Source organism: Marmota flaviventris, chromosome 10 (assembly GCF_047511675.1).
Source record: "Marmota flaviventris isolate mMarFla1 chromosome 10, mMarFla1.hap1, whole genome shotgun sequence".
Lineage (NCBI taxonomy): Eukaryota > Metazoa > Chordata > Mammalia > Rodentia > Sciuridae > Marmota > Marmota flaviventris.
Genome location: NC_092507.1, coordinates 90,098,517 through 90,121,013, shown reverse-complemented (window position 1 = coordinate 90,121,013; position 22,497 = coordinate 90,098,517). Strand labels below are relative to the sequence as shown.

Here is a 22,497-nt window from a genome sequence, read left to right as displayed (position 1 = left end):
AGATTTGGCTCTCAGACCTATACTATTTGGACTGAATAATATTGGCTCCCATGTATCTCCTTTTTTTTTTCCTTCTTTTTAATTAGTTGCTAACCTTTAAAAACTTGAATTTCTGGCTTCTCTTGAAAATTCAGAGAATCTAATAAAATGAAAACAAGTGCCTATTCCATCTTGTAGATAGGGCATGTGTTCTTTAATTTGCTGTATCCTCCATGACTCTCTGTGGTTGTGCTTATATCTGGCTTGCTTCATGTCATTTAGCCCTTCTAGACATTTGAGTCTTAAACAGAGGACTGATATCTTGGACAAATAAAGACAAAAAGGAGGTTGAAGATTAGAGATGAGAGAGGGAACTTGTTCTCCAGGAGGGTGGGGGGCAAGCCATTTCTATGAGAAATATATTAATAAATTCAACAGAAATTCGGTATATCATAGAGTTATCTAAGAAAGGGAGCCAAATCTTAAAAAGAAGAGGGGGAAAAAAAAAAAAAACAACAATCAGGGACATAAAGCAAGATGTCTTATGGGATGGCTTGCACTCTTAACCAGAAAAATGAAGTGGCCAAGAACCCAGAAGGATCGATCCTAATAAAGTGAAGTCTTTATCTAAGCTAACCTGCATCAACAATCTCGTCTGTGGCTTGATTCCATCTGATAAAAGCATCATGAGGAAACATATTCTGGAAATGAATTGTTCTGTAATTTGAGATTGGGCTATCTCTGGTTTAGTTAGTTCCCCATCATATGTCTGAGGAAGAAAGGGGGAAGTGTTGGTGCCGGAGACACAAAGGAGAAAATATAACCTAGATGTATAAGAAACAACTGAAGCATTATACTTCACAGGTCTTGGTGATACTGCTCAATGATTGTTATTCCTTCAGCCTCTGACAAAGTCCATATGAGCTCAAAAATTACAAAGAAACCTCAGAAATCTTGAATTCAGACCTAGAATAAGGTGAGCTGCTCACTCTTCTTGGTTCCTGTGTAAAGGTTTGGAGCAATCTAGAGAAAACTGCTTGTGATCATCTGTCTGTCCTCACCACCACAAGGGCTAAGATTTCTAAGACAAGAGCACAATGCATAGCCTGTAGCTTGACTTTTTCCTAGAAGCTGAGAAGATGAACTCAGCTGATGTTGCTGAGAATCATGCTCCCGGACTGGAAAGCCCATGCAGATCTCTAGCACCTGTGTTGAAGATCTGGAAGTGATGCCTCACCAGGCCAGAGTTTGTTTTATTAGGTTTCCCTCAAAGACATTTTGAGGACACTGAAAACGAAATTAAATAGGGTTCTCCTTTACTGGCCCTTTGTGTAAAAATAGCAAGTTTTGGTTTGGCCATTTTATCTGTCATCTGTGGACGTTTCTGGGCTTGCAGCGTCTTCAACTATTAAGTATATGATACATGTGGAACAAAGAAAACCCAAGTGTAGCCAGGCTTCATAATGCATGCCTGTAATTCCAGTGGCTAAGGAAGCTGAGGCAGGAAGACTGCAAGTTTAAGGCCAGCCTCAGCAACTTAGTGAGGCCCTAAGATAACTTAACAAGACCCTGTCGAGAAATAAATAAATAAATAAATAAATAAATAAGGACTGGGGATGTGTCTCAGCAGTTAAGAGCCCCTGGGTTTAATCCCCAGTACAAGGGGGGAGGGGGAAAGACCTAAGGGTAATGGGTTGAATAACATCTCCCAAAAATTATGTCCACCTGGAACTTCAGAATGTGCCCTTAACATCTCCCAAAAATTATGTCCACCTGGAACTTCAGAATGTGCCCTTAATTGGAAATGATGTATTTGTGCATATAATGGAATTAAGATGAGTTCATACTGACTAGGGTAGACCCTGATTCAACGTGACTAGTATTGTTATAAGAGAGAATACATAGGTACAGAGAGACAGAGATTAAAAAGAAAGAAAGAAAGAAAGAAAACTGTCACTATTTGTAGATGATTTCCAGTGTAGAAATTCCAAAGGCATTGTTTTATTTTACAAAAATAAAACAATCTTTGGCATTGTTTTATTTTACAAAAATAAAACAATCTTTGAACTAATAAATGTATTTAGCAAGGTTGAAGAATACAAATTAACCTATAGAAATTATCTCTATTGCTGTATACTAGCAATAAACACATGGACACTGGGATATAATATTATTTAAAATTGTGAAGAGGACTAGGAGTGTATCTCAGGTAGAGCACTATCCTAGCATGCACAAGGCCTGAGTTCAATCCCCAGCACCACACACACACACACACACACACACACACACACACAAACATACACAAACTAAATGAAATGATTAGGTGTAAATCTAACAAAATGTCCTCTGGGTTAGTAAGCTGAAAACTACACAAACTGATGAAAGAAATGAAAGATAAAAAAATGAATAATCATATTGTTTTTATGGATGGAAATGAACATGGTAACACAGCCAATTCTCTATATCTGGACATATAGACTTAGTTCAATATCTATCAAAAGCCAAGAAAGATTTTTGTAGAATCACACTAGATTATTCTAAAATGAACTTGGAAAAACGAGGCCACTAGAATAGATGAAAAAAAAATTTAACAAAGAAGAACAAAGTAGAAGAATTGGTCTTCATGATTGCAAGGCTCACTATAGATACAATAATCAACACTGTGTGGTAACAGCAGAAGCACAGACAAATAGATTAATGAAAAAGAATAGAAAACACAAATAGACACAAATTTGACCCGTGGAATTTTGACAAAAGTGCAAAAGTAATTCAATGGAAGAAAGACAGTTTTGTTTTTTCCCCCAGCCGATGTAACTGGGCATTCATAGGCAAACCTCAAATGATTCTTGTTCTAAGTCTCACATCTTATACAAAATCAGTTTATAGATTATGAACAAAAAACATAAATCTTTACAAAGGGGAGAGAAAAAGAAAATGAGAGCTAAACTTTGAGATCCAGGGGTAGGCTTGGAGTTCTTGGACATGATACAGGGGACATGCCTTTCAGCCTATTAGCCCCAGTGTCCCTTGCCAGGCTCCTTCAGTGTTACTACTATGAAGTGCTTTAGCCACTGGCTGAAAACCAGGCTTAACTGCAAAAAAGTTTCCCAGGCAGCTTCAGACTTGAAACAATTCTGTCTGCAGAATGTCCACATGACCTGCTGCTGACTGGTGCATCTTTAACCACAAATCCTTTCACACCCCAGAAAGTCTGTTCTTTTTTGTAGTCAGATAAATCCTTCAAAGGTTTTCCAAACCACTTCTTAGGAAGCAGTGAATTGAAGGGAGCTAAATTTGAAGTCTGCATGAAAGCTTCCTTGTAAAACATGTGCCATAACATTCAAACTTTTGCCTTTCTCAGTCCTTAACATTTACCTCCCTGAATTCTCATAATTTTTTATTTCACCGAGGGTAACTATTTTACATGCCCTGGCAGCAGTTTGCAAGAAAGTAATATATTTGAAAAACCTGTGATACAGAAAGCAGCATGATGCATCAATAAGGATAGATTGAACAACTGGTTTTCATAAAAATCTTTCCTTTGTAAAGATCCTAAGAGGATGAAAAAAGACAAGTCACAACGTGGGAGAAACAACATTGCAAGTCATATATTTAACGAAGGACTAGTATCTCAAATATATAAAGTACTCTCAAAACTCACAAGTGAGAAACAATCCAATTAGATAATGGACAAAAGATAAAAAGAAACATTTTATCAGAAAATGTGAAAGCAGAAATAGGCTCTTGGAATATGTTCAACGTCATTAGCCATTGATGAAATGGAAATTAATACCACAATGAGCTATTATTATGCATTTAACAGAATGATTAGATAATATTTATAGTTATAATTATTAATTGTTGTTAATATTAATAATAGTTATAACAATTATTATTATTGTACCACTTAAAAATACTGACAGAGATTCTCAGTAATTCATATTTTGCTAGTCTGAATTTAAAATTTCACATCCAAATCTATTTGATATTTTTTAACAAAAATTAAGCATGCAACTACCATACAACACAGCAATTGCATTCTGAGGCACTTATTAGAGAGAAATTAAGACTTGTGTGCACAAAAGTATTTTTTACACTGTTTGTGGCAGATTTTTTCATAATAGGCAAAAAAATGTGAACAACCCAGAGGTTTTTCAATGGGTGAAGATATAAATAAACTATGGTATATCCACACTGTGGAATACTCTTCAACAGTATAAAGAAACAAACTATTAACACACACAATGATTTTGATAAATCTTCAGAGAATTGTTCATGAAAAATAGTCAATCTCAGAGACTATAATCTATATATTTCCATTTGTATAAATCCAATGAAATACAGAAATGGAGAATAGATGAGTGGTTGCCAGGAATGAAGAAAAAGGTGTGAATGGAAATGCCTTATTTTACCACATACTTGTCACAGATTTTGTGTCAAACTTTTTTGCAAAATTGTTGCAGATTTTATTCCTTTAAAAAAAATGGGATGCATCCTCATAAGAGGCTTTTTTTAAAAAATTGTTCTGGCATAACTTAAAAATCATTTGTTACTAGACTTTTTTTGTAGCAAGGTTAAGATGCACAGAGTACTTGTGAAGATATGTGAGGACGGTGGTGACAATTAGGTGGTGAAATACAATGAATGTGACTGTCAATAGTTAATATTAGAACCCTCATAATGAAAGAAATGTTCTGCAACTAGACTATTTCAATATCAGTGAACTGGTTGTGATGTGGATCTATATTTTTACAAGATGTTACTGTTAGGGAAAACTAGGTGCAGATTCCCTCTATTTTTTTCTTATAAGTGCACATACACCTAAATTTAGAGTAAAATAAGTTACAAATTAAAACTTGAAGTATTTGTACAAATTAATAGTAGTTATATATTTCAGATTTAACACATAATAGTATAAATAAAGAAATAAAAATCAATAGATCCACAAAAATCCATAATCCTTCCTCCTATTTTTTACATAAGTTTTTTTCATAAATATGAGTATGCATACGTTTATGAATACAGGTGACTACAAACTACAAATAATATTGTTTGTTTAATGAGTGTGGATGAGATGCCATATATGAACAATAAAACACACTCTATCAAGTTTGATGATGTGTAACAAATAAATAAAATAGACAATCCTTCCTATCATCTCCCCCCAATACTTTCATCCACTTTGCAAGTCTATCCCCTCCATTCCTGGTTCCACATAAACATGTATAATACTGCTTTGAGGATTATTATATGTACAAAAATTATCTGCATTGTATTTTTTTTAATCTTTCCTTGCTCCCCAAACTTTTATTCTCCTTCTCATTTTGGATGTTGCTGCAGCCCTCTCCTTTCTGTTCCCCTCTTTCAGAAAGGCTGTGAACTTGTGATTTCCTGAAGAGCTCCCTGAATCTGGAGGAAGAGACTTCTCTTTCACTTGAAGGAATGTTAATGTTAAGTATTTTAATTAGAAGTGCAGGACATATTTTTCTTCAGGGAAGAAGAAAAAGCTTACAAATTGGGGTATTAGAACAGCAGAGTTTTCCTGCAAAATTTTGTTTAATGGCTTAAAACTGGGAACCTGGGAAGAAATGGACATTGGACAGCATTTCACTACATTTATGGTCAAAACCTTGGATAATTAGAAGAGACTTGGGAGCACCATTTTTAATAGTCCATCACCAAGTTTTGTTGCCCATAACTTTCTGGCAGCAGAAATAAAAGTGAAGCTGACATAGTTAATATAGTTAGAGTGAGAATTTTGACAAGCCCAGGAGGAATTCTACAGAGGCAGGAAGAAGAGGGACCTCATCTTCCTCTCCCTTTAATGGACAGAGGGCTCCTAATCTTATTGGAGTGATAGGGATGGGAGATAGAACCACTTCCTCTTGATTAAAATAGCTGATCCTACATTGCAGGGCACTAAAAAAAAATGATGATTGCTATAGTTTGGATCTGGAATAATCCCCAAGAAGCCCATGTGTTGAAAACGTGGTCCTCTATGAAGCAATGTTCCGAGGTAGGACTTTCAGACAATGATTGCATCATGAGAACTCTGACCTCATCAGAAGATTAATCCATCGATAACTAATGGACTGTTTAGGAAAGAAACCTGGTTGGCCAAAGTGGTCACCAGAGGTTTATCCTGGAAAGTTTTATCTAGACCCTAGCCCCTACCCACCCCCCAATCCCTTCTTCCCTGGCTGCCATGAGCTAAGAAGTTTTTCTTCTCCATACCCTGATGCATTGGAGTAAGACAACCATGGACTGAATCCTCTGAAACCATGGTCCAAAATAAATCTTTCCTCCTCTAAATTGTTCAGGTTAATTATTTTGGTCTTAGCAATGAAACAATTGCTAACATAATGGTAGTTAAATATACTAGAAAAGAATATACCTCCCTCAATGTAAAAACCTCTAGAAGATGACCTGTTTCCAATCTTCAGTTGAGAAATTATATGTAGTTAGAAAGATTTAAGAGGATAAAAGGGAATTTAGGAAAGCAAAATCACACTTCTAGAAATAGCTCAGCCTTCTAGGATGAAAGACATTAGATCTCTAGAACCTCCAAGTGGAATTATACAAATGTAAAACATTTTCAGTGTAAGAGGGGATGCCATTGCAAAAGTTTTCTTTTCTTTTTTAATATTTCTGTGTTTTTGTTGCTGGTTTTTACTTTAGTCATCTCCTATGACAAACTGACCAAGGGAGAGAATTGTTCTATGTTAAAGTATAAAAGGGATAACTCTCTTAAAATATACTTGTTAGATTCTATTTTCTTATCTTTAGTCTTCTTTGAGAAATTAAAGGGAAAAAATTTTTGTTTAAAAATTTTAAAGGTTATTTATATATATATTAAAACATGAACTTTCTACGTGTACAATTACAAGCAAATACATTTAAAATTTCATTTTCAAATAGAAGTGTGAATTTGACCTATTCAGAGAAATTGATGGAAACATTTGATAAGTGCAGAAATGGGAATTGAAGGAGACCCAGAAGCTCCCTCCTCTATGTAATGCCATGTGTAATCCAATATCTCTGAGTGTGGGTGGTACCTCTGTCCTTTTTGTAAAGGTTAAGGCAAAAATGATGGGATATACTCCCTAAATTAAGATATTTTATATAGCGAAGATGTTAAGATGTGTCTCCAATGATTTTAAATGGCATTTCATTTTAACAGACTGGTGAGCAAGAGATTGTTCTGCTGGGCTTTAAGAAGGAAATTGCCATGTTGTGAAATGCTTATTGAGAAGGCTACAGAGCCAGGAGGGCAATGTCCTCTCAGCCCAGAAGACTGGGGCCCTCAGTCATATATGATAGCATGGAACTGAATTTTTCCAACAACCTGAATGAGCTTGGATGTGGATTCTTCCTCAGTCAGTCCTCCCAATGAGAAAGCAGTATTGTTGTTATTTTGATTGCAGCACACGAGATCCTGAGCAGAGGAACCACTATGCTATGCTTACATTTTGAACCACTGAAATGATGAGATAATAAATGTGTGTTATTTTAATTGCTCAATTTGCAATAGATAAAAACATGAGGCTATATTTCTAGAAATAGCCATGACTCTGAGGAATTCAGGATGGTATCAGTCTGCAATTTATGTATTACTCTAAATGGGTTATTATAAATCATTTTACTTTTTGACATAAAATTGTTTAATGATAGATGATTTTTCTAGAAAGTGTAGAGATCTGTTAGAGTGTAAGAGTATAATATCAATATGTAAATATAATCTAAACAACATTTATCAAGTTCTTCTCCAATGCCATTTTGAAAATTTTTTTTGTTACAATAATATCAGAAGACCATAGCTTTTGAGGCTTCCCACACCATGTCAGAACACTTTCTAGTTTTTCTAAAAAAAGATATTTTTTAAATTTTACAATTGTCAGCTATAATTTTCTGTCTGAAGGACTATATGCATTTTAATATTTTAGTCAAATACAAGGGAGATGTAATACATAACAGAAAATTTTGAATACTTTAAAATGTGTGAGGGAAAATAATTTTGAAAAATGAAATTGTGTTTTGATAACTTGAATCTACTCTATTTGCCATGCTGGATTTCTAATCTGGGACCTCAAGTATGCCAGGCAAGTGCTCTACCACTGAAGTATGTCTTGACTCCCTATCTTAGTCTTTTGTCAGTAAATGTCTATATAATTATCATTCAGTTACAAAGATTCTAAATGGAAGATATGTGTCAATCATATTTTATTTTACTTGAATTTATTTAAATCAAATATTTGAAATTTCACATTATATAAAGTACTTGAAGAATTATAACATATGTGCTGAATCTGACTAGGATTTTATACTATATGAGATGTCTCCTAAAGAACAGGGCCATATGTGATACATAAACTTTGTGGACGAATTTAAAATTATGAATACATGGGATTGTGATAGTCAAGCCAAAGTGACTCCATTTTGTTTAGTAACTCCATTTTGTAAAACGCCATGCCAAGTAGAAAGGTCATGACTGGTTCAAGTTGTTCTTTTCTTTTTGCTATAGAAACCCTAAGAACATGGAAATACCTAATGGGGCTTTGTTTTTCTAACTAGGGTAAAGGGTCTCTGTTTCCGGTAACTGGGTTGACTGGGCTAATTGTGATTGGTTAAGCTTCCCACCACCTGACTGCAACCCAAATGTCCCTTTTGTGGTAAAGGAGTACCCTTGCAATTGTTCGGGGGCTGATCAGGGAACAGACTTTATGTTCCTGCTCAGTTGCCACTGGTGTGCTTCAATAAAGGCTTGATTCAATTATATGTGAGTGGTCTGGAAGTCAATTTATGAAACCCTGGGACATTGCTTTAACTATAATAGGATAATTTTGAACATTCTAAATTTAATTTTTTTATGTTTTTGTCAGTCAGCTTTGCATTCCTATGATCAAAATACCTGACAAAAACAAATGAGAAGAGAAGTGTATTTTGGCTCACAGATTCAGAGTTCTCAGTACTTTGTTGGTCAGCTCCATTGCTCTGTGCCCCAAGGTGAAACAGAACATCATGGCAGAGGGTATGGTGGAGGAAAACTGCTCAGCTATGACAGCCAGAGAGCAGAGAGCCAGTGTGGGACAGGGGAAAATATGAACCCCAAAGATACACCCCAGTGACCTACTTCCTCCTGCCACAATCTGTCTGCTTACAGTTATGCCTAGTACAGTTTTCCTTTGGAATTATTAATCTATCAAATAGATTTTTCAGCTAATTAGATTAGAGTTCTCATATTCTAATCACATCACCTCTGAACATTCCTGCATTGTCTCACACATTTCATTTAGAACCTCATATCCAAACCATAACAATGGTTTTAAATACATTTTAATATATTTGGGGGAATTGACTTGTGAACAACTGAGGTAACAGCTTTGTACCTAAGTATATTGTAGTTAAACAATAAGAGTGATTAATGGCAAAACAATAAACAGTGACTTTAGTTAAGGTAAAAAATAGAACTCAGCTATAATAAGAGAGTGGGTTTTAATAGAGGTAAAGAGAAGATTTAAACAATATTTGAGAGACATTTGCTAAATATTTATAGACTCTGTTACACCAGATGTTCTGATCAGTAGGGGAAAATAATTTAGGTGAGGGGATGTAAGTTTTCTTCTTCTTTCAGGACTCCAAGATACTATCTTGTTCTGCAGACTCTAGAGTCAATTGAAGGACAGGTGAGATAGATTTCAAAACCAGGGAGAGGGAAATTGCAGACTTCAAAATCGTGTGGGACAACATTGTACTTTATTCTTCGTTCTGACAATAAATATATAGGTATCAGATTAAATTGTGGTTTGTAAATGTGTATGTGACAGGAACATAAATAGAGCTTGATAACCAAGACAATAAAACATATTTACTAACTTTAAGTCATGGCTTTAAAAAATTGGAAAATACTTTTCCAAGTAAGATAACATAATTAGAGAAGGAATTTTCTATTTGAATTGGGAAATAGTAGGTGAAGTTGAATGTCTGAGTAGTGGAAAATAAATGAGCAATAAGATAGCAGGCTACTGCAGAGAAGGATCTGGAAATGTCAAGAAACACTGAGTCACCATTTCTTTCCTGGTGAGGTATTATTTACCTTTGAAATCTCATTCCAAGTCACTTCCTCTAAATATTTGATCCAACTCTTCATTTTGGATTTTCATTCCACATAGTCTATATTGTTATTAGAATTTAATAATTACTTAATTTTGAATATGTCTGCTTTTCTCACTAGATTCTTGGTTTTTTGAAGTTAGTGACTATAACTTGTCAATATTTATAGCTCAAACACTGAAGACTGAACATGAGGCCTAGTATATAGAACACTTTAATGCTTTGCTGAATTAATTTTAACTAAATGCATTGTAAATAATATCAAAAAGTCTTGTCTTTCTTGTACTGCCTTGATTCTGTCTCATTTTGGTCCTTACATTCTTTTCTTGCTCATTTCCTTAGATCCTACTGCATTGTAAAGTGTTTTTAATTTTTTTTTTCTTTTATGGACTCCTGGACTCTTGGAAAATACATTATGTACCATAGAACTTTGAAATTCATGTATCCAGTATATCCAGCACAATATTCAGCACTTGGTATGTGTTCAGCAAACACTTGAAAAAACAAGTGATTGGATAGTTGGATACATTAATAAATTAACATTTAAAACCTTTGAGAACAATCATGTAAGGTAATGTTTCAGTCATTTTTTTCTTTTTTAAAAGGCCTGACAAGAAAAATTTTAGAGGGGGAAAATTTATTTGGCATTCATGGGTGTGGTGGTCTCTGTCCACAGACAGTTATCTCCATTGTGCTGGGTCCAAGTGAGACAGGACATCATGGAGGAAGATTGTGGCAGAGGAAAGCAGCTTAAATAAATGACAATCAAGAAACAGTGCTCACCAGGAACAAAATATATATACCCCAAAGGTATACCCCTAGTGACCCTCCTCCTTTAGCCACACCCTACCTGCCTACAGTCACCACCCAGTTAATCCTTATCAGGAGAAGAATGCATTGATTCTAAACTTCCTTGCACTGTCTCACACATGACTTTTGGGGGACACCTAACATCTAAACCATAACAGGCAATTACATTGTAAACCAGGATTTAAAATTTTTCTATTATATAAAATACATTTTTCATTTATGATTTTATTTGAACCATAAAAGGAAAAGATAAATTGTCTTTATATTAGCCGGTTAGCAACTGATTCATCTTTATCATCTTCAAATTAAGTTTCATAGATTCTATGATTCTTATTTCATGACTAATACATTTTAAGGACAATTTTTTTTAACAGACATAAACAAACATTTATTACAATTCTATGGGCTGGGAAGTTCAAGATTGGACAAATTGTTTTGAGGAAGGCAGAATGGTAATCAAACTAAATTTTCTTTGAGTAGCTGATTAATTTTCTTGGAAAGCCAAATTCTTATGTAGTTTTACACTGTTAGCATGTATGTTTTAAATGCTGCATTTACAATTCAGAATGTAACCATATCCTTTCCATATAGGTCCTGATTAAATGATTTAAACTACCTCTCCTCAAATTAAATATGATCATGTTCCAGGTCAGCTTAAAATCTACTGTGATCTCATCACTGTTTATAGAAGAAATTAGTACAGGCTTCCTGCACTGCCTCTATGCTCTTTCATAATCTCATCCTAACCCATTTCTGGTTTAGTCCCTGTAAATCCTATCATTCCTGTTTGATAGCCACCCTGCACTCCCTCCAATTCCCTACCTGTGTTAGATCCTTCAAAGAGGAGTTTTCCTGTTTATTCCCATGTCCATTTTCTTTTCCTAGTCCAAGGATCTATTTCTTTCTCAAATTATATTGTGACAGTAGTTCCAAATATGTTTTGAAATTAGTGTTGTAGGGTACAACTGGGGCAAATATTTCAAAATAATATTCTAAAATTGGGTTTCACAATACTTCAAGAAATTTGTATAACTCACAAGAAAAAAGACCCAACAAGATGTTGGCATAATGTGACCTGCTCTACCCTCCAACTTCACATCTATGGATTCATTATCTATTTTCAGCCACCATCCTCTCAGGGTTCCTTTTTCATTTCCTTGAAAATATCATTGTTCCTCAGGTCATAGTGTTTCCTTTAAATTGAATATTCTTCTGGAATACCTCCTTTTATTTATTTAACCACATTTTATGTTTCAAATATTAACTTAGAAATTAGGACTATTTACTTTGCATTCCTTCTTGAAAACCAAAGAATTGAAAGAGTATCACTGTTTCTTAACACAAACAAAAATCTTACACGTTCATGATTTTTCTTTAGCTGGAGAACTGAAGCAATGATACAAACCATACCCCAAAATCTATGGAGAAGCCTGTTCTCACCCAGGATCCTGCAGCAAGGCACGGGTGAGGATATGGCTGGAGTTGCTAACAAATTGGTAGAGATAATTGTGCCCTTACTAACATATTTAGAGACCTTTGGTGCTGAATATATAGAGGGAGTTTATGCCTATTTGCATATTTTTCTATGTGGATCTTATATGATATAGAAAGATTGGCTGAAATTAATTTTTTTTTTTAAAAAAGGTTGTCTAATGTTGTAGGCTTGTAAAGGGCGATCACGGTGATGTCAGGAGCCCATTCTGACACTCTGACCCTATTCCCCTTTCCCACAAAACATATTGAAAAAGAGGACTCACATGCTATGCTCCTAAAACATTAGTGATGGCTGGTGAGAGAAATCCTTTACAAGTGGTAGAAATATAGGCTGGGCCCTAACTGCAGTTGTAATACCAGTGGAGACACTGAGAAGTCCAGAGCTAAACCAGTGCCCCCTGCAGAGACACAGTGTTTGCCTATGATTGAGGCTTAATAAGAATAATGGGGAATGTTCCTCACAGACTCTGCCACCAGACTAAAAGTTAATTACTACCAGGTAGCAGAGTAAAACTTTTAGAAAAGAACCAGAAGAAGAATAAGACTCCAGGGGGCCAAGGGAGGGGGACAAGTCTTTAAGGCACATTGCAAAGAGAAGATCTAAAGTTGAGAGTTTAGCAGAAATAATAAAATCATATTAAGAAACCCTTCTCAATCCTCAACACTGATAATCACTACAGGAATTTGATAACCAGGGTGCTCTAAAGTTAACAATAACAACAAAAGAAATGGAATTAAGTGCAACTCCTGACTCTAGTAGGAGAGGCATGCCAATTATTTTTAACTCACCCCCAAATGAGACACTTTAACTATGTCTTTATTGTCTCACATAAGGTGTCTGCTTCTTTCAACCAAACATTACAAGGTTTATGAAAAAGCAAGGAATAAAAGGAAAACCTGCCAAACAACAAAAAATAATTGAAAGAGACAGGCAGATATTTGACACTGACACTGGAAGCTTCTGAATAGAATGTTAAAATATGTATAATAAACACAAGAAAGGCCTTCATGAAGAATGTGGACATAATATAGGATCAAGTGGGTCATTTTAGCATTGATATGGAGTATATTAGACAGAAACATACAAAAATACCACATTATCACTATAGCAAAGATAAGGAGTGTCTTCAATGTATTTTTTAGTAAATTTGATTCATTTAGCAAATATGACTTAATAAATATGATTCATTATGTCAAAGACAGGCCAAAACAAAATATGAGAACACAGAACAGAGTTCCACTGGTAATGGAACAATGTCAAATGTTCTGACAAACTTTTCAAATCTCAGAAGAGAGAGAGCAGGGAGAAGAAATGTTTGGGAAAATAAGGGACACAGATTTTCTTTAATTAACGATACACATTAACCACTATTAGCCACATGTGTATATATAGACACAGACATACAGACACACACACACACACACACTCCTAGGTGTATCATATTTAAATTGCTAGAAATAAATATAAATGATAGGAAATAAACAATGAAAAGTATAAAATTCTTTTTTCTTATGCTTGTTATTAAATAACTCTAATGCAAAATAGTGATACATATCACAGGGATGTATGAACACAAATAAGATACATTTAAAGCTCATGTGAAATTAAATGTCTGAGCACAATGGAACAATGCATGGAAGGAACAAATTGGTATATTATGTTGTAGGCAGTTTATTCAAAACATCAAAAAAGAATAACATTACCCTAAATAGAGATTAAATTATTTAAAATGTCTTTTAAAAGTGAGGGATGACAGGAACTTTTTGAAATTTAAAAATAATAACTCAGTAGTGGAGATAAATTAGAATTTTAAAAATATTCAGTAAGTTCAGAAGAAGGAGTTAATTCTGCGTTACATATATTTATTTTACTTTATGAGCTTATTTCAGCTTATAGTAATAATTTTAGGAAATGGCTTATTTGTAAATGTCATTCTCCACAAATTATAAATGCCATGAGGACTGAGGACACAGATGGTTGTACATCAGATTGCATCCCCACAGACTAGACTGTACAATAGACTTGATAAATATTTGTTGAATAAACAAATAAAATCTACCTGCCTTTGCAAGTAATTTTCTTTGTCACCGATGCCCTTAGTCCTTTTTATTGCCTGAAAATGAGTTCCCAGGTTTTTAAGACACGTTACCTATTTCCTTCACAACTGGTTCAGGCAATCTTTTTATTTAGTATTCACTGCATATAGTTTGCTAGGTCTGCCATAACAAAGTAATATAGATCAGGTGGCTCAAATAGTGGAAATTTGTTTTCTCACAGTCCTGAAGATTGGAAGTCTAATATTAAGGTGTTGGTAGCTTTGGTTTTTCTTCAGGCTTACTCCTTTGGCTTACTGATAGCTCTCTTCTCCCTTTGTCTCCACGTGGTCTTTCCCTTATTCAAGAGGATCTCCCTGTGTATTCAAATGTGCTCTTTTTATAAGAAGACCAATCTAACTGGATTAGGACCCACTCCAATGACCTCATTTTATTGTAATTAGTGCTTTAAAGGTCCTATCTCTAAATACAGTCATATTCTAAGGTACTTGAGGTTAGGGTTCCAACTTATGAATTTTGAAGAAAAGTAATTTAATCCTTAATACTTACTTTCTGTCTGTGACTATGAAGCAATAGTAGGGTGTAGACAGGTCCAATTCTGACCAAGAAATGGTGCCTGACTTAAAGGAATGCAACATAGTTTGTTGATAATTGAATAATCCAATATTTGCAATGCAAAAAAAAAAAATTGTGTCAATTGGGACTGGGGATGTGGCTCAAGTGGTAGAGCGCTCGCCTAGCATGCGTGGGGCACTGAGTTCGATTCTCAGCACCACATAAAAATAAAATAAAGATATTGTGTCCACCTAAAACTAAAAAAAATAAATATTTTTAAAAATTTGTGTCAATAGAGTTAAAGGCTTTTGATGACTTCTAGAATGAGAGGATATGTAAAACAATTATTTATGTCATTTTCTAATTGTTGAGAAATCAGAATTGGAAATTTTTACTTATTGCAGACATATCATTTAATGTTTTGATTTTGTTGAGGATTTTAGCAACAGATATTGCTTCATTTTAAAAAAAAATTTGTAAAATAAATACAAATGGCATTTGTAAAATTAAGTACATAATACGTTTTTCATGTGCTCATTTGGCATGTTTGGTGTAATTTGTAATTACTATGTACACAAGTATACTATCTAGAAGCAGCTGAGATCTGGTGTAATTACCCATTAACTATAATTATTATGATAAAATTAACTACAAAAAAAAGAGTCACAGAGGCATAAGTATTCCTTGTCATCATAAGCTAAGGATTCATATCTATGGAAAATTAGTGTTGTTATGGATTTCAAAGTACATTAGAGCTTATGTTTCCTTTAGTATTGGGAAGAATAATACGACATGCTCTCTTGGACCATTGATGAGCATGTTTTCCTTCCACCCAGCTTCCCAGTTCCTAAGGTACATGGACCATGAAACAAGGGAGTTCTAGATTGCTAACGCATATGTTGCTCTAGCTGTACACAGTACTGAAAAGTGACATTAAGAAGTCTCAGACCTCCCGTTCTGTAGATTGTCTCTTAATTCTGTTGATTGCTTCCTTTGCTATGCAGAAGCTTCTAAATTTGATATAATCCCACTTGTGTATTTTCACTCTGGTTTCCTATGCCTTTGGGGTCCTATCTAAAAATTGTTGCCTACACCAATTCTTAAAGTGTTTCTTCTTTTTTCTGGTAGTAATTTTACCATTTCAGGATTAACATCTAGGTCTTGATCCATTTAAGTTGATTTTTGTTTACAGTAAGAAGAGGGATCTAGTTTCTTTCTTTTACATATGTTCATTCATTTATGTTAGAACCCTTTGTTGAAGAAACTATCTTTTCTCTACTGCATATTCTTTGGTGCCTGAGGATAAGTACCAGTTAAAACAATATGATACATCTAAAAATGACTAAGAGTACAAAATACCCAACACATATAAATTATTAATGATTGAAGAGTTGTAAATGTTTGTTAGCCTTATTTGATAATTACATAATATAATATGATGTATTAAATTACCAATAAAGTATCCCCATAAAGATGTACAAATATATATCATTTAAAAAAGAAGTCTAAGATGTAAGGGTGACTCAGAGAGATTTAAAAAAAATAAAATGAAGTCTAAAATTTAAAATTTGAAAGAACGAGATAGGCTCAAAATATTTGGAAAAAAAACTTGATGGAACTTCAAGAAGCACACACATATTCATGGAATTAAATATATAATTTAATATAACATATTTAAATAGAACTAGAGACATAATAAGGATAGATATACTGATAAAGGAACTGAGGAACCAGGAAGTGTCTGTGTGAGAGGTTATCACAAAGATAAATAAGAGAGGGAAAATGATGAGAAAGAAAGAAAGATAATAGATATGAAGAAAAATAATTACATAGATATGCCTAGTAGGAAATTTAAGAGAGGAAGATGGTAAGGAAGGCAAAAAAAGATAATATTAAGAGAAGTTGCAGTCAAAAGTAATAGGATAATTTGTTACTTTTATGCAAAGAATATTTGGAACCATGTCTTATATCATACATAACATTAATTCTCAGTGTACGAAAAATTGTAACGAGAAAAAGCAAACTTTAAAATATTTAGAAGAATATTTATATAGAACTATATGTAAGACTTCTTGTCAGAAAATATTTCTTTGCAGAAATAACTTTTAAATAAGACTATAAAGCACAGTAGACAAAGAAAATGATTGTCAAAATCTACAACATTAAAAATTAAAAACATCTATTCAGCAAAGACTATTTTAAGTAGATGAAAAATGAATCATAGCTTATAAAATATTTGCACATAAATACATAAAAACAATAGAAGACTGTTATACAAAATATATTAAGAATTTCCACAAATCGATTTAAAATAAACTAATGAAATATTCAATGGAAAAACTGGGCAAGATATAAAAAAAATTTGAAGAGGAAACATAAATGAACCAGAAATATATGATAAAATGCATATAATATCAAGCCATCACTTTAAGACCTCTGAACTATCTAATTTTAGAGTACTTTTACTCTTTTTACATAATTCATCATTATTTCATTTCTTCCTTTGATATATTCAGCCTAGTCTGCTCCTGACAACAGTACATAACCATGGAACACAAATTCAATGATTGTACACAGTTGATCATCTTCTACTTGTTTCTCACATTCATTCACAGGAGGATTCAATGGAACCTATAAAACTCTACTTCTTTAAAAAAAATATGTAGTGAATAGTATGCACTACAAAATTTGACAATGAGAGGACAATTTAGCAGTAAGAGAGGAAGGTAGACTTTTTATCATTTGATTGCTATCTTTATCATTAATCAGAATAAATTAATAGCAACACTGATACTAAGAAGCTATTGAAACAAATAAGGTGGGGGTGGGGAGAAGAGAAATGTACTACTCTAATTTTACCATGGCCAAATTCTGCTTACCAAAACTGTACAAGTTCCAATGTGTCAAAAGGTAACATTGTAATTAGTATTCCTATCTGTTCCTCACAACTCTTTAGCAGCATCTGCTGGTTTTAACAGTTGTATTTGTCATGCAGTCTGTGCCGTGACAGACACTAACCAAAGTAAATCAGCAAAATGATTCTCTCTTCTTTTCCAACCTCAGGCTCTGGGCAATCAAAGAAACTATGAACATCTGTCTGGAATCTGATTGCCATGTTCACTGATTCAGTGCACCCAAATAAGCAACAATTAGTCTGTTCAGCCTGTGTCAAAAGACCCGTCAAGTTAATTCAAATTAAGATAGAATAAATTGAATCCAGTTGGCGTTATGCATATTTGTATGCAAAATTTAAACAAGCATCAACTGTGCTATATTATCTTCTATTGAAAAGCAAAACAAGAAAATATTTTTACATAATTCCAGAAATGATTATTACTCATCATAATTGTACTTTCATCATTGTCCAGATATATTTCTTTGGGGCTGAAATTTTTCTCTAGTAAAATTAAGTGGACTTTTGTAGTGCATTAGTTTTAAATAATGTAATTTTTCTTACACTCATTTATCTCATTTCCATTACGTAGCTAGAGGTACACAAACAGATTTCAGACCTTGAGATATGTGAATGCCCATAAATTATACTTTCAAAGATGAACCCTTTTCAAGTTAACATCTGGCATTTATTTCTTAAGTTTTCCACAAAATGTGAATGACGTAAGTGATCAGGTGACAGATGTCCATCCCATTTATTGGAGAGCAATTTGTGCCTTTAAACTAATTTAGAGAATCTGAGTATTCAGAGAATTAGTGATACTCTTAGGAATCTGACAGGATTTCAAAGAAGCTAGAATAATTACAATGGCATTAGTTATCTTCTGTCCCATTTTTCAACTCCCATAATTAAATGGTGCCCAGTGTTCCATCTCTATTGAAGTTTGTTTGAAGTTACATACAAAGTCACTAAACGTACTACATACATCATCAAGTTTCAAAGAAGCTCCAAAGTGATTCTCTGTCTTTAAGTAGCACACCAGGTGAGACATAACTGAGGGGGAAAAAATAGAAAATCACTTCACCAAGCTCTTAACTGTTTACTCTTAATGAGTCACAGTCTCCCACTTAGGATACTTCATCAGTGGGAGAAGGAGAAGGAGAATCTGAGAATCTGTGATTCTGACTGAACTTGGAAATAGAAACACTAAGAAAAGAAAACGGAAAAATAAAACCATCAATAGTTTAGGAAATACAAAACAATATGACCTCTACTGTAGTAGAGAGGAAATTTGAAATGACCACTGACAAATATCAATCAGTATGTGGGCAGGATTGGGGGTGTGAGAATATTTGCCCGAATGTTAGAGCAGGATAGACTCTGGTAGGTCTCCACTTTATAAGAACAGGAGAATCTGGTCTAACACAGCCTTAGTGGCACTTCTCTCCTTCCCTTCAGCAAACCTGAATAAACACTAGGTGGCTGGAGTAAACACTGGGTTGGCAAATGGCACTGCCTGACAATTGTACTAAGTTATCTCTATGTAAATAAAGATTAATATTAATATTAATTATACTAAAATATGATCAGGTTAATTATATAGTATATCATAAATACACTATTGATTTTTATTTTATATGCATGATTTATTACACATACATTTTTGCTATGGATTGTAGCTGCTATTTTCAGGGATGGAACTCAAGTGGAGGAGAGGCAGATGTCAGAGATCAAGAAGCAGGGGAAGATGGCTGGAGTGGGGAGGGGGCACTGTGGCTGGTTTCACCACCATTGACAAAGTGAAGTGCAAGATCCAGGAAGATGATGCAGAGGAGTTTAGTGCCTCCAGGGGGAAGTGAAGGGGGAAAGGCAGACCTGGGAACAGCCTGAGGCTGACGTGACCTCCTTGAACCATAGGATCCTACTGGTTGAAGAGGAGCTGGCTACTGCCCTGCAAAAGCCTAAGGAGGAGGAGAGGAAGTTGCTGATGAGAGTCAGAGAGGTATGAAGATTATTGAAAACCAGACCCTAAGACACTAAGTAAAGATGTAACTCCAGGAAATCCAACTCAAAGAAGCTGAGCACATGGCAAATGAAGCAGATAGGAATTATGCAAAGTGTGACTCATAATTTTTTGATTATTAGAGGAGATTTGGAATGCAAAGAGGAATGAGCTGCTCTGGCAGAGTCTGGCTGATGAGAGGTGGATGAACAGATGGATGAGAACCTGAACCCTCTGGGTGCTTCTGAAGAGAAGTACTCTGAAAAAGAAGACTAATATGACAGAGATAAAGGTTCTTACTGCTAAACTCAAGGCAGAAACCCATACTTATTTTGCTGAGAGACAGGTGGCCAAATGGGAAAAGACAACTGATGACTTGGAAGATAAGCTGTAATGCACTGTAGAGGAGCATCTCTATACACAAAGGATGCTGGATCAGACTCTGCTTGACCTGAATGGGATGCAGAGCTCCCCAGACCTGTCCTGCTGCTGCTCCTTCCTCTGACCCTGATTCACCTGAGGCCAACCAGCCAGAAGGTGACCTTGAAACTAAGGGCTGATTTTTGATTGAAGGCTGCTTTCTCTTTTTGACACCTCCTCTGCCCCCGCCCCTCCTTGTATTTTTTACCAAAATGCCTCTGTATTTCCCCAGAGATTCTAGTTTAAAAAAAACAAAACAAAACACTTCAAATAGTTTAACAGCTCTGACTCAGCAATCTAATTCCATTCCTGCTTTTGGAAGGTAACTTTTCAGTTTAATCCATATTGCCCTCTACAGAGAGGAAGGAAAGGGGTATAAGCTTACCCTATGGAAAGCGAAACAGAACCCAGAGAAAAAGTCAGCTAAGGTAAACCTCATTGATCTTTACAAACTAGCAGCCAAACCAGAGGAAACCATAAAAGTGATTGTGAGAGGAGTTAGCCAAAAAACCAAAACCAGTGCTACTTAGGTGTTGTGTGTGTGTGTGTGTGTGTGTGTGTGTATGTGTGTGTGTGTGTGTTTAACTTTAAGATATCTTTGTATAACTTTTTATTTTTTTTCATCAAAAGTGAACAAATGAAGATGGTAAGATCTTTGAGACTTTTTGTTTTTTGTCTTGCTGGGGATTGAACCTAGGGCCTCATCCATACTTGGCTAGCCTTCTACCACTGAGCCATATCCTCAGCCCTGGGACCCAAGTTTTTGCCCCATCTCAACCTCCTTCTCACTGTTCACAGAATGAAGTCATAGAACTCTTAATCTTGAGTAGACCACATCATTGCCCTCCTGTCTTCTTGAAAGAAAGAAAATTATGTTTTAACCACTGATTTAGCCATATGAAATTCATCTTATTACCCTTTTCCGGGTCTGAAGCTGCTGTCTCTAAAAGGGCTATCTCACTGTGGTTTGTTTTAGTCAGTGCTGGAACGTTTTTGGAGAGTTTATGTACCAAACGTTTAAAATTTTGTTATCTTGAAACTAGACTTCCTTGGGGTTGGGGCACCTGATTACCTCATCTACAATCTGGACTGGTAATGTGCTGATCATTCAAAATTTTTTTCCTCACCCAATCCCCATTGTTAGGTAAGGGTAGTTCTATGAAGTCTGTTAAGTATGAATACTGCAGCTTATTGAACTAAAATATTATGGTCTCTTTGGGGCCTGTTAGGAGATAGAGAAACCAACAGTGCAACACTGTTTTGATACAGAATATTATTTTAACAGGTGTCTTTTTAAAATAAAGAAACTGTCCCGCAATTAAAAAAGAAAGAAAAAGACAGTATAAGAAACAATAATCAACATAAAGCTCAAAAGGTTAAAAAATGCTGACAGAGACTTTCTGCTAGAAATTGATAATGACAGTGTCCTTGGAAATATGTCCAGTATCTATGCCCTGGAGAAGAAATTTCTGTCTTTAAAGAGGCCCGATGAAGTGGATGAGATGTTTGGTCTTAATGGGATAGCGAAAAAATTTCCTTTACGTAAAGTCTTCTGACACTGCTTTTGTGTACATGTGTGCATGTGTTTAGGTATACATACACATGCACGCACACACATACACATCATTGGATGTATATGTGAAGCTTTAAACATAAAATGATTGAAATCTAGTTATACCAAAATGTATTAAATACTCAGATTCAGGCCAAAAGTTCTAGAGTCATTTCCTATTTTCAAGTCACATTGATCTCATCTTCTATTTTTCCCTTTTTTTTTTTATTGGTACATTGTAGATGCACATAAAAAGGCTGTGGAATGTCATGAACTCACCCATGTAGAAGATGTTAAAATTCTCAGGCAAATAATTTTCATTAAAATTATGTTGATTTGAGCAATTTCAGTGCTTGGCAGGTATGAGAATAGGCACACATAGTTGTTTTAGTCAGCTTTTTCACCACTGCTATGACCAAAACACCTGATGAGAACAAATTTAGGAGGAAAAATTTATTTTGAGTCTCATAATTTCAGAGATCTCAGTTCATAGATAGCCAACCACATTTCTCATGGCTCAAGGTGAGGCAGATAACATCATGGCACAATAGTGTGGCAGAGGAAAGCAGGTCAGGACATGGCCACCAAGAAGCACAGAGACAGCTCCTCTCTTCAGGGACAAAATAT

At 34.8% G+C, this 22,497-nt stretch overlaps 1 pseudogene; it reads left to right on the top strand.

Moving 5' to 3' along the window:
* The first annotated feature begins 19,590 nt into the window (after positions 1-19,590).
* LOC114098914 (tropomyosin alpha-3 chain pseudogene) lies at positions 19,591-20,292 on the top strand (annotated as a pseudogene).
* Positions 20,293-22,497: the final 2,205 nt, after the last annotated feature.